This window comes from Drosophila obscura, unplaced genomic scaffold (assembly GCF_018151105.1).
Source record: "Drosophila obscura isolate BZ-5 IFL unplaced genomic scaffold, ASM1815110v1 contig_186, whole genome shotgun sequence".
Classification (NCBI taxonomy): Eukaryota; Metazoa; Arthropoda; class Insecta; order Diptera; family Drosophilidae; genus Drosophila; species Drosophila obscura.
The window spans coordinates 9,751,837-9,765,387 of NW_024542774.1; the positions used below are offsets into that span (position 1 = coordinate 9,751,837).

At 44.2% G+C, this 13,551-nt stretch overlaps 1 protein-coding gene across 3 annotated transcripts in view; it reads right to left on the reverse strand.

Annotated features, from left to right (window-relative positions):
* Positions 1–5,494, reverse strand: part of LOC111074269 — a 29,743-nt gene extending 24,249 nt beyond the window's left edge. Inside the window, exon 1 of one of the 3 annotated variants that reach the window (XM_022366997.2) lies at positions 5,211–5,255. The gene's annotated coding sequence lies outside the window, so the exon portion shown is untranslated. Of the gene's footprint in view, positions 1–4,298; positions 4,340–5,210 lie in introns of those variants that run through there. The other 2 variants (XM_022366996.2, XM_022366998.2) reach the window with 2 other exon arrangements.
* Between the last annotated feature and the right edge of the window lie 8,057 nt (positions 5,495–13,551).

Sequence of the window (13,551 nt, forward strand, 5' to 3'; positions counted from 1 at the left end):
CATGAATGGATGGATAGATGGATGGAGACGAAAAGCCTCAAAAAAAAAAACTAAAAATTAACATTTCAATTTTGGTAGATATTCGAATGTTGAGTTTTGTTCGTCTCTCTCTCTCTCTCTCTCTCTGGTGGGTTTTGATTGATTTTTACAGCTGCGGCTGTTGCTGCTTGCCGTTGCAGGCACTTTCAAAATGTAAATTTACAAATCGCTTGACACCTTTTGAAATCGTCTTAGGGCATTAAATCAAATGATTCGATATAACCAAAATGTACACTGAAAATTAACAGAAAACTCTTCAGCACAGATGTGGGAAAAAAAATCGTAGTAAAATAAATGGGAAAAGATAATGTAATAATGTTGAATAAGGACTTGTAAATGGATTATAAAATTTGATTATTTCCTGATTTTGTTGGCCATAATGCCATAGTATGGCAAATCCATCCTAATTTGTTTTCGGTTTTCATTCGAGCAAAATGCGATAAAAACAAGTTGACACTTTCATTTAATTTTAGTGCATTTTTTCCGCATGTTTTCGTTACGTTCCAACTTGTTGGCCTGACCAAAATGCGAGACCAGTGCAACAATTCCGCTGGTCGAAAACATGGCTAAAACAGCCTGGAGAAAACATGTACAGCTTCAACTAGAGGAGTGAAAAGAAGAGACAGCAACAAACAACACAACAACAACAACTGAAAACAAAAACCAAAAAAATTCAACGGAAAAACACGAAATTCAACAAATAAAAAAGGCAAAGAAAGAAAGGCTTATTCCAGGGTGGCCGAAAGATGCGATACCCTTGAAAATATATAAGCTTATCGATGTAAATTTAAGTTCCAGAAAATATTATTAAACCTTTTTTGCGACCGATCTTTCATATTTCAGCACCTGTCTGATTTGTTTTAAGGTATATAGGAAGCTTTATTAGGCTCCCAACTAAGGGACTAATTCTCCAAAATAAATTTATACTTAGATATCGTCAGATGCTTTCGTTCTCCCCATTACAAACTTATAATCAAAGTGCACATACCCCGATGTGTAGTACCCTCTACCAACATACAGAAAAGGAGTAGAAGAAGCAAAGCAACTGCAACTTTTTTTTTTGCGCCGCTTGCTTCTGCTTTCGTTTTCGCCTGCACGCTTCAACTGCTCCAAAATGCTTTCCCCTCTCGCTCTCTGTCTCTCCCCAAAAGCCTACCTACCCGTGGGAGGAGAGCGGAGAAAAGTCAGTCTGGTCTCTTGCTCTGTAAACGAAGCAATTTGCGGCAGACCTATGACAGCGCCATTGCACTACATTTTCCACAAGCGAGTGAGTTTGAAACCGAAACTGAAACCGAAACTGAAACTGAAAATGAAACTGAAACTCGATTTCTTTTAGCAGCCAGCTAGCTGGCTGAGAGAGAGAGAGAGAGAGAGAGGAGAGAATGAGAGTTGTACTTGCGTTACGTTGACCATCATTAGTTGGCTTAATAAACGACAAAAGCTCTTACTCTATCTACCACTCCACTCAGTCGCTGTGGTCTCTCAACCTTTCTACCATTTCTTTCTTCATTCAGTTTAGGACTTATCAAATGTTTGCAATCAACAAATCATCCAAGTTTTCACTTTTCAGCTGCCGTTTCTGCCGTTGCTGCTGCTGCTGCTGCTCTGATGATGATGATAATGATAATGATGATGATGTCGAGCGGAAGTTTTGTGTGTTACAACAATCAGAAAGATCATAATATTTTCATTAAAGTGTTTTGTTCAGATGATTGAGTCAGGGCATCCCAATACCATCCATCCATTCATTCATCCATCCATCCATCCATAGAAGCTGCCTACTGCCTACGCGAGAGTGGCTACGAAAAAAAATCTATCCGTATTTAAAATGCAATTTATTTTCCAACAATTTTCAACAATGGCAAAACGAAATAATGTTTTAATAAAGATAGATGCCTTTGTCTGCTTTGGGCTCTGGCTTGGCACTCTCTGGCTCTTTTGGGGCCGCTGTGTGGTTGCAGCCGAGGCGTTAAAGGCCATCATCGCCGATGTATCTATATATCTGTCTATCTATCTACGAATATCTATCCATCGTTGTGTCTATCCGTCTGCCTGGCTAATCACCTACAAGCACCGACACGTGCTCTCAGTATCAACTTTAATGTTTCTTTCACACTTTTGTGGCGCCACAACATTAACGAGTTTATTAGCCCTTACTGTGGGTAATAGATCTCTTAGCTTAATATACGTATGTGGTGGAAATAGTGCTTCATTCTCATCATCCATCGTTGCTGAATATTAGCACTCCAACGAAACACTTTTGTGGCCATAAGTCTCTCTTTCCCTCTATAAAGAATGTTGACTGCATGACATTAACCCACTTTTACGGCTAACGAACAGTTCCCATTTTGGAAATAGGAATATAAATATAAATAGTGGGGAAGGGGAAGGGAATTCCAATAGATTGAAAAACAATGGAAGAGAGCCATTGACAGCTCTGCTCATGAAATATGCACAGCGTGAAAAGAAATGCTGAGTGGCGGTGGAGGTGCGACGACAAAGAGAGTGTAGAAACGGTTAATCGGTCACATGCTAATTCTGATTACTGCCGATCGGAATTTTGGCGAATCTATGTAGCGTATAGTTCCCTAGATTGAGTTGGTTAATCGATGTAGGGCACAATCCCTTCTTTTTTTGGATTTTTACAAAGTTGCACAAAATGAAATCTACTATTGCGCGACCTTTTTTTACTTATTCGGTGGGGGTTTTCGGCTCAAACTCATTTGTTCATTCATTTGTTTGTTGCTGGTTGCTGGTGTTGGGAAAATGTAAATGAAGTCAACTGCGAACGCGAATGGTCTGGTCTAGTCTGGTCTCTGGCCTGACTGGCTGAATGAGTGACTGACTGACTGACTGACATTTCCCATTAGGTATGCCATCACGGTTATATTGTCTGCAGGTTCTGCTGAACTTTTGCCCAGACAGATTTCAGCAATTCTTTGGGGCCAGCAGCATCCGAGAAACACCTCATTTTAGAGGTCTTTTACGCGATTGTTTACATTTATGGCTGCATAATTGGGTGCCATGGCAGCAGCAGCAGCGGCAGCAGCAGCATCATCTCCTCTCCTCTCCTCTTCTCCATCGTTTTTGCACACTAATTGACTCCCACAACAAAAACTACAGAGATACAACGATGATGATGAGAAGCTGTAACTGAAGCCTCCGAAGGCAGCCAAAAGCCAATGTGGAACTGCCAACTCATTCCGACATCGACTTCCTTCCTCCCTTCTTCGAGCTTCAAGCTGCAAGCTGCATGCTTCGAGCCCCGCCGAGTGTCGGGGCAATTGTCGCAATCGAAATCGGAATGGCAACACCTACTGCACTTTTTAGCTGAATTTTTGTAATGCATTCGCTTTCGAAGGCGTGCTGACTGCTTGCAAGACAAGACAGCTCATCCATCTGGATGTGTCTGGCTGAAATTCAGGGCCATCTACACCAGAGAGACACCCCAGACATCACAGATCTCCTGATCGACAGAGGGAGAGAGAGATAGAGCCGAGGTCCATATGACATTGTGCCGCTAATTCTGCACTAATCGTTTTAATTGGTCGCAAATCGGAACTATTTTGGAAGCTTAAAGCATTATCATATTCAAATACAATATGAGAATACGCAATCAAAAGCGAGGAAACACGAAACACACACAAAAAGAAACGTTGTCAACCTTGAGGGAGCCAGCTTTAAGTTGTAGTTTAGGGCTCTGTTTCTGTTTTATGTTTTCTGTTCGCATTTAAATGAAAATGAAACCCCGAAGCAGAGGCTGAGGCTCAGGCTGAGTCTGAAACATGGCCTGAAGTGTATCAGAAGCAGCTCGAAAAGAGTGGAAGGGGTGAAACTTTGAATACTCTGGCAGATCCGGTATTACTATACGATATAGTCAGTCGATTTGGATATTTGACTGTGCATCAAAAGCTTTTTAGATTCGGATATGCTTCTCTTTCTGCGTCTCAATACTCTCGAATCGGCCGCTGCTAGGGTATGGAAAAGACAAAAACGCGTAAGCAGGAAGTCCAGAGCCATGCACAACAGTTAGACCATTAAAAGTGAGAGAGCGAAAAAAGTGCGATTATGAATGGCATTCTCTCTTGGCTCTTCCTGGTTGGTCGGAAGGAGGGAACCGAAGGCTGTGAAGGTGGGCAGGTGTGTGCAGGTGTGTGCAGGTGGTTCCAGGGCTAGGGTTTCTGATCTCTGCTTTGCATGCGTGTCGTGGGTCGTCGTGGGTCTTGGGATCTTGGGATCTTTCTCTCTCTTGTACTCACCTTACTTTTTTGTTTTTTGTTTTGCTCAATTACTTTTGTTGCTGTTGTCCCTGCCCCTGCCGCTGCTGCTGTTGCCGTTGCTGCTGTTGTTGTTGTTGTGTTGAAACTGTTGCAAAATTGCTGATATTTTCCCAATGATTACGTAGCCGTGGTAGACAGACGACAGAGACGGACTGGTGGACAGGAGGGAGCTGCGTTGCCAAATGAGTTTGAGGAAAAGTGTTTGCCCCCCAACAGTTGCTCTTATTGGTATGCAGTTTATTTTATTTTTTATTTTTTATATTGCTGTAATAATGATTTTGCTATTATTATTTTTATTTTTATTTATATCGATTTTGTAATATTGCTACAATTTCATTTTATAACGATTTTATAATGCCAAACGCGTTTCTGCTTTTCACTTTGTTAATTTCACTTTTCTCGTGTTGTTTTTGTTTTTTTTGTTGTTGTTTTTTTTTTTTGCTGTTTGTCGTTTCTTTAGCTTTTAGCTTGAAATTTTGTTGGACAAAAAAAAAACGAGTTTGCAATAATTTTTAATATTTAATTTGGCATTTAATTTTGGACAGCCAGAAACGCGAATTACCAACAGTATTTATAGGTCTATTAAACCCGCCTGATGTTCGTTATTTACCGTTGCCCGGATCGGATTGGAGCAGTTCGAATCCGTGGCTGGCACAAACGCACACAAACACGAAAATTTCTAATTTCCAAATATTAATTAAATCAAAAGTTTTGTTGGTTTTTCGTTGTTGTTTTTGTTTTTGATGGTTGCTATCGAAGCTTTTTCGTTTGAACGCACTTCAATTGCATAACGATCGCGCACAAGATTTCGTGAATGTGGAATGACGATGGCGATGATGATGATGATGATTATGATAATGATGGTTGCTTGTTTTTGTTTTTGTTGTTCACCTTCTGCTTTTTATCTGCTACTTCTTTCTCTTTGACTTTGTTTTGGCCTTCTTCTTCTGCTCTTTGACTTTGTTTTGCTTTGCCCACACGTAGAGAGAGTGAGAGAGAGAGAGGGGTGGGGGTAGAGTGCTGCTTTGCTGCTGCTGGCCCGACGGACGACGACGATCGATCGAACGGGGGAACCCACAAACGCACTCGGGGACTGTCGCGACTCGACTGAAGACCTGAATGGAGCTGAAGTTGGCACTGGCTCCAAGCTAACCGTAAGTTTGGTTACGTTGCTGTGCCCTGCCTGCCTGCCTGCCTGCTGCCAGCTTCGGTATTTCTTTTCTCTGTGCTGTATGTGCTTTTGTTGCTGGTTTTTCGTCGCCTTGCCGCTTCATGGCTAAGTTGGCTTAATAGCATTTAGCGTGTCCAAAGCTTGCTGCGATCGAAAGCTCTTGGTGTGGGGCTTAAGAGTGGTCGGTCTGTCTCTCGCTTTTGCTCTCTTTTCGTTTCGTTTCGTTTCGTTTCGTTACGTTTCGTTTCGGCTCTCTTAAGCAGCGGTATGTGGTGCAGTGCTTGTGGTCAAGGAACCTTTTTCCACTGACACTGACAGGCCATAATTCTCATCGAATCTCATTTACATTTCGGCGGTCATCAATCTCTCTCTCTCTCTCTCTCACGTCTCTTTCTCTCTGCATAACTCTTTTTATGAGCTTAGCTTTCTACGCCTTAATTACATCATCAGCACACATCTCTCCCGGGTCTTCCTTTTTTGATCGTTTAAACAAATTAATTTGGTTTTATTTATCATTTGGTAGCTTGAAAGCTCGATTCGCCGACAGACATCCCAACCGAATAACGGTGCTTTATCTGTCTATATTTGGATGCTGATTTTTTTAATGGACGATGCGCTGCTTATTCTAATGGCATTCTGAAGGTCATGCCAAATGTCAGAGTGCCTGCCCGGCCAGGCCAGGCCAGGCCAGGGCAGGCCACCGCCTCCGCTTCCACCTCGATTTGCGCAGAGATCTGTCCATGGAAACTTATGTGACAGGCAATTAAAAACGTGTAAGAAATAAATAACGCTTGAATGTTGAATGCAGCAAGTGCACGCCACGCCCCACTCCGGGGGCGAAGAACATGTCCGAACCTGTTTGACTGCACAAATAAAAATGCGCGCCCACCCCCCGGCTCGAAGCGAAACCGAAACCGAAACCGCAATCGAAACTGACAGCGAAGCAAAAGTGCACCGATTCCATCAAAATGAAATGAAAATGTTCGCACTGCTCCTCTCCGTTGATGATGATCATCATCATCGTCAGCATTATGATTGACGCATCCAGCAACAATGATGGGAATGCTGCTGTCTAGAAATCTGCGGCGCGTAAAATGATGGACTCAGTGCGGGCCACTGAGGCAAAGTTCGTTGCCTAAGTCTTTTGTTTGGTACGAAAATTGGTTACCTTCTGACACTTTTTGACGTTCTCTTGTCAATCCAAATAGATAGAGAATGATTGAGAGATAATTTTCAGAGGGTATTCTAGTTTTAGTTACATTTTTGGAACGTACAGAAGGAAGAGTATACATAAAGCTATGCTAATTTGTCTGTTTTTAGGCGATTTAATGCATAAGCTTGAAAGATATCTGCCTGTAACTTGCTATGTACTTTTATATGCAGGCATATTATGTACAAAAATCAGTCAGATCAAGGCACACTAACAATTTCTATTTCTATGGGAAAATTTAGTTTTTCTTTGATCAGAAATCCACACAATTCTGTACAGTTTAATTCGAAATGAATGAGCAGAGGGTATTATGGTATTATGAAGAGTATTCGTACTTCGCTAGTCCATAGTTTATGTATATCTCCTGCATTATCCGCCACTTAATTTGTTGAAACGAATATGACTTCATTTCTTTGAAGAATGTTGCCCAAATTTCAGTATTCGCATAGCTCATCCCCCAACTAAATGGCACTGTCTGTCTGTACATTAGAAGTTTTGACTGCTGCCTTGTAAACATTTCAGTTTCAGTTGGGTGCTAATTATGAGCAACAAAGCAGCCAGCAATCAAGTTTAATTGATGCCATTATCAAATTATGAACACTTGCCCACTGTCCGGGCAGATGGCATCATAAAAGCTGATGGCACTGCCAAGTGGTGGCCCCACAGTCGAACAGTCCCACAGTGCGTGGGCGTGGGCGTAGCAGGTCGACTTTTGTTGTCGTAGGAGGGAGGAAACTCCCCCCACCCAAAAAAAAATAATTTAGTATGCAGCCCATGTGGGGGTTGGGGGATTTCGTTTTGCACTTGTTACAGTTTGGTAATCCATATTCAATGAGATGGTGGGGAGGGGAGATTAGCCCTCATAAGCATGTGTGGCATGCGGCATTGCATAACGAAGCTGCCATTCGACACGTTAATGAAAAGTGAAAGACGCCCAAAAGGACAGAGAGAGAGAGAACACAATCTTCATTGTTGGTACTCTCGTGTGCCCTGTTTTACGAGCATTTTATTACCATTATTTTATAATGAAAGGAAAGCCAATTAAAGTCAAGTTCACACAGCCGCACCTCCATCTGGCATGTGTTTGTATTTTTGCTTGGTAATTAAAAATTATTAGGGCCTCCAATCGAGCGTTGCCAATTTGCTAACCAGATAAAATGCCTTGGGGTCAACAATTTTTTTTTGTGGATACGAAACCACCTGTTGATATAGGGGGGCGGCCGCGACAATCCCACTTAAGTTTCACTGTAGCCTCCCGCCTCTACGAGTAGTTACTGTACATCGCTTGGTAACCGAGATGAGAGCCAGAGCCTTGACAAACACGAAACATGAAATACTCGTATACAAAACGATGAGAAAAAACAAAACAAAAAACACACGCACAAAGTTCAAGTCCAACCAGGGGGCAACAGAAGATACGATTTGGATGGAACAAGAAACTGAAAGATGAGTGGAAAACAAAAACAACAGAGAAGAGCAAACAATGAAACACAAACAAAGGGTAAATGCTTAGGAGGGAAGCAATCAGCTGGGTTTCCATGCCCAAAAAGAGAGCCAAAGGAAGCATAAAATCAAGCCCAAGAAAAGGCTTTTCCCAGCGAGAGACAGAGAGAGAGAGATATTCAGAGAAGCTTTCCAGAAGGCAGAAAAGGTACAGCGTACTGCCCTGGTCTACAAAACAACAGCTAACCTTCGCTGTTGACTCATTCGCAAAACTCATTCAAGCCATACGTAAGTGTATGGCATAATCATTCAATTGGCATAAAAAAAATTCCCTTTTTATTCTTGAACCAAAAACAAACAAAAAACTTGAGAAACAAAACGGAAACACTCGCAGATCAGTGATCAGAGAGCAGAGCAGACCAGTTTCTGCACAATCGAATGGAATCTAATGCCCTGCCATTGGCCAATGGCCTGTGTGGAGGAGAGTTCTGCTGTGGCCATAAGTCTCTTGGCTCCAGATCATCGCAATCAATGTCGCCCGATCAGCGCCACTTGGTCGCCTTTTGTTCAAATCGGAATGAAATAAATTGTGAATTATGAACTTGACGCCAATATGTCACACACTTGAAAAGCACTCGAACCAATTCGAATCGAGCTCAGCCACAATTCCGAATCGGAATGGGAATTGGAATTGAAATTGTAGTCCGCACTGGGCTCTGGGCTTGGGCTCTGGCTCTTGGACAAATGTGTTGTTCGACTGTTTAGTTTAATTAAATCATTTACCGAAATGATTGTGCGCTATTTTGTAGCTATTTTTCTTGATCTCATTGGCTCTCCCATGAACGAGTATCTGCCTCAATGCGAAGGTTAACTCTGCACATACATTTTTATTGACATTTCTCGCCGAGATTGCGCAACCTGGAACTGCGCCCCTTCAGCTGAATCCATGCCGCCGGGGAACGCCTGGGATGTAGGTCAGTGCGAACCTACTAATGTGGCCTGCGCATCTCTCTCTCTCTCTCTCTCTCTCTCTCTCTCTTTTATTCCTCTCGATGCAGCTGTGGCATGCCGCAACCGCAGGAAACGGGTTTGGTTCGCCTGCAGAAAAAAATACAGGGCGTAGCAAAGTTACTTTCGCTTGCCGCGACCTTTGACAAGCGGCTGCAACTTGTGGCCACAAAGTTCGAGGCTTCAACGGAAGAGACTTTCCCTGTTTTTTATTTTGGGGCAGAGGCAATGTTAGACCTGTCTGGAGAAGAATTAATTTATAACATTCCAGGGTCCAACCAATAGATAATCTTTCGAGTTTTCAGTTCCTGCTTGGATTGTGTCTGTATCCGATCTCTGATCTCTGGCTACTGCTGTTTTTGGGCAGCCCAAAAACATTGCTGGTGGCACGTCAGAGATCTCAATATATGTATCTATGTAAATTGCTATCTGATCCAAAGCCTTGTCACGTGCCCCCGAAAAATGCTGTTGTCCGTTGGCTGTTGCGTTTGGGGAATGATATCATGTAATTTGAGAGACAATGCGGCTGTGGAACAATTCATTATAAAAACCGCTGACAGCTGCGCCTTGTTAAGTGATATTCAATAGATTTAAAGCCGCAATCAGAGGGGTATCTAGTTGGCGTTAGAGGGGGGCATGATTGACTGCATATAGCGCGTGCATTTTGGGCCAGGATTTGTGCCCGTGCGACTGCCTTTCACCTGCAATTGCACTAATTGTTGCACAACTGCCTCTGGATGCAGTGGGGAGATCGGGCAAGGAAAGAGAGACCCCCCCGATCTGGAGTCAAGTGCCCTGGCACTCACATTTTGGCAGTGGGCGGGAATTACTTTGCCTTTTTTTTCTGCTGGTGGTGCTGCTGCTGGTGCTGCTGGTTTTGTTGAACTAATTTCTATGGCCTATACAAATAAATTACAGACCAAAATGAGTGTCTGCTGGTCTTTTGTGTGTGGCGGCAGCGAGTGAAAGGCACCCCCAGCTATTACCTAATCCGGAGGGGAAATAACTCGGGCAGCCGGACGGGACGGGACGAGACGGGACAGCATGACCCGATCCATTCCATTCCATGTGGCGGCGGCGCCAGTTTCTACAAATTTTTATTGGAATTTAACATTTTGGCGTACAACAATGTGCGGGTGGCGGGTGCCTGCCACAGACCACAATGGACTCACTGCAGCTGCAATTTCAGTTCCAATTTCAGTCCAAGTCGATGTTGATGTCGAAGCCGAAGCCGAAGCCAATTAATTTGCCAATAATCAGCGACCGAATATGGCTTTTAATAATAATTATGCAGCTCCAATTGTTGCCACGAAATGGCACTCATTAAAGGGGCCGCAACAGGTGAAGGGAAGTACCACTCTATGATCTGCGTTTCTGGGGAGCTTTGTTGGGGTGGCCAGACTTTCATTAATCTTTGATTGAAAAGCTGCAAATAATAGAACTCCCTTTATGGGGGATCTCTCTCTGTTGGAGCTGTTGGAGCAGCTGGCCATGAATTGAATGTTTACTGTAGCTTTGCACATACATGCATGCCCATAGTGCACTCCACTGATAAATTAATTTGAATCTCTTTCGTATATTTCTTTTTGCTCAAGGTTACGTGTGCAAGAAAATTATATGCCCCAACGAGGCAGAAGTTGGGTTGGGCGCGAGAAGTAGTTAACCAGCAGCAGCAGCAGCAGCAGCAGCGGCAGCGGCAGCGCCAGTAGAGACAGCCACCAGAGCCGACAGTTTGCTGATTGTCCAGACTTAGAGCAGGGTGCGATGGTGCAACATGGAGCGGCAGGCAGCGGCAGTTGCGGTTAATTTGCTTGTCATTGCCCAGTTGAGTGGTTGAGGGAGCAGCAGCAGCAGCAGCAGCAGTGGCAGTGGCAGGCAGGCAGGCAGCAGCAGGCGTCTGTGGTCTATTTGAATACAAATTTAATTTGAAATTGAGTCGGCTGCCCCCAAAGTTGCTATTCGGAGCACTTTGGACGTGCCGTAAATTAGCCAGCCAGGCAGGCAGGCAGGCAACAAAAGCTCCTAACTGCCGCTGTTTGTCTGTAATTAGAAAGTAAATCCACATGGTTATGGACGACCCGACCTTAGTGTAGTAGGCCCCGCAAATCGCCCCAAAATATCCGCCTTTGGACAATCAATTTATATCAAATTTAACCTGCTGACCCAATCCCGACCCCATCGGACCCAATCCGAACCAAAATCCCAGGCAGCGCAGGCAGCGCAGGAGTTCGAAGCCCCAAAGTCAAATAATTTTGCTTTAATCAACTGCGGACCCAAAATAAAACTCAATATTTTCCATCCACCGCTCCATTGTCTGGCATCACGAGTACGAGATACGAGCCGTAACTGCTGCTTGGCGGATATGTCAGGGCGGGGTATGGCATGGTATGGATCGGCCAGGGGTTCGATCCGGTCTGGGGACTGGGTATTGTGGACTGAACTGAACTGGACTGGACTATATATAATGTACTACCACTAACCCGTGCTGGATTGGAGCTCGCCTTGTTCAGTTATTTTTGCGCAATTATTGGCCCCTTAAAGAGACACAAAAACCATGTGCAAAATAAAACAGAAAACCAGAAAAAAAAACAAAAAGCTGTCCAGCAGCTGTCTGTCTGTCTGTCTGTTTGCCTTCCTCTCGTTGCGGTCTTTTCAGCGGCAATACTTTTGCTTTCGCTTCTAGCCAACTGTCCGTCGTCGTCTTAGTGGTTGCCGTCTTAGTGGTTACCGTCTTGGCGGTTAGCAGCGATCGGCACTTGTGTCTGCTCCAATTTGCCACGCTTGATCTCGTCTCTGATTAGAGCTGGACAGGACGGACCCCAGAGATCGGGACGGGGGCCAGATCTGAGCTAAATAGTCGCCTAATTTATGTGGCGATGGCGTAATCGTATAATCATCATCGTCATGTGAAAATTTCGCGCTCACAGAAATGCGTTCACAGACAGCGGAGTTTTGTTAATTTATTCTGTGCCGGCCGCCAAGGTTTTTTTTTTTTGGCTTGGGCGGTGATCTCTGGCTTTCAGGCCTTTCAGGCACCCACCCGAAAATGGTCATTGATGTGTTCATTTCACACAGCTTGATGGATGCCAGATCTCTGTGGATTGATCTCTTGCTTTTTGCAAACATAATCGTCGTATATACATATTTCTCTTGTGTCCGTGTCAGAGTCAAGTTCGTTGCCAAAGTCTTTTGTTTCTGCGCAAACAAATTAGTTAATTAGAGCGACTTGCAGCACACTTTGCCATTTGTTTGCTTTAGCTCGAGCTGCAGCGCATCCTAATGAAGATAAATTAACGAATACCCCACACACACACACACAGGTTCGCTATTTGCTATTTAAAATTAATCAAATCTCGCTCCCTCCCATCTTTAATTAATGCCGATAAACGTGTCGGTCGCAGCGACCAAGTCGTAGCCAAAACCGAGCTGAAGAGAAGCTGCAGGTTCTCTCGACCAAAAGGAGGCAACAAACCCGTTTCCAGTTTCCATGTGAATGCGGGTGTCATCTGGCTCATAAATCTCCCGCTGCCTGACCTTGAGTCCATCCCATGGAACTCGTTCGAATGTCTCCGCTTTGATGGTTACGACGGCTGCGGTTTCGGTTGCTTGCCATCTCAGTTGCTGCTGTGTCCTGGGAAGAAATGAGAGCTTCCCTGGAATTTGATTGTGCCTCCCCGCGTGATTAATCGCCGACTAATGTCGAATTCATGTGAGGCCACCGATGCACTCGGCTACCAAGTAATCCATCAGCGGGGGGACGCAGCGGGACTGTGGACAGGGGGTCGTTAGCGTGGGCAGCAGCAGCATTTGCCATGCTGACCTGCCACTATCGGTGACTGTCAATGGGATGTGGCGGGCGAGTCCAAACACACACACAGGCAACTGTCAGGCTGTCAGCCCATGTCACCCCGTTGCTGCGGTTGGGTGGGTGAGCTTTGGTTGGGGGTAGGGGCTGCAGCTGGAGTGGAGTGGAGTTGGATCAGTGCTGAGCGGACTTCACCTGGAACTAGTTCCAGAACCAAGCAAAGGTGACCTTTAAGGAGAGGAAACCTAAATAAAACTAACAAAAACCCACAAAAACTTTAAGGATTGATCTTGAATTGAGTTGACAGTTCTAAGGGAATACAAAAATTAAATCGTGCTAAGCTCTTCGCTCTAGTCCCATAACTTTAAGCCTCATTTAATCTCTTGAACTACTTTTAGTCTTAATTTCAATCTATCTCGCACTGGAACTAGCTCAAAGCAGCATAAGTTCAAGGCGGCATATCAGTGCTATGCTAATTTATCTGCTGTGCTATGTATTATCTACATATCTGCATATCTTTGCTAGCGACAACCATATATAATCACAAGAACGAGGGGCGGCAATTAATTGCCGCACTCGCCTTTGTTTTGGCATT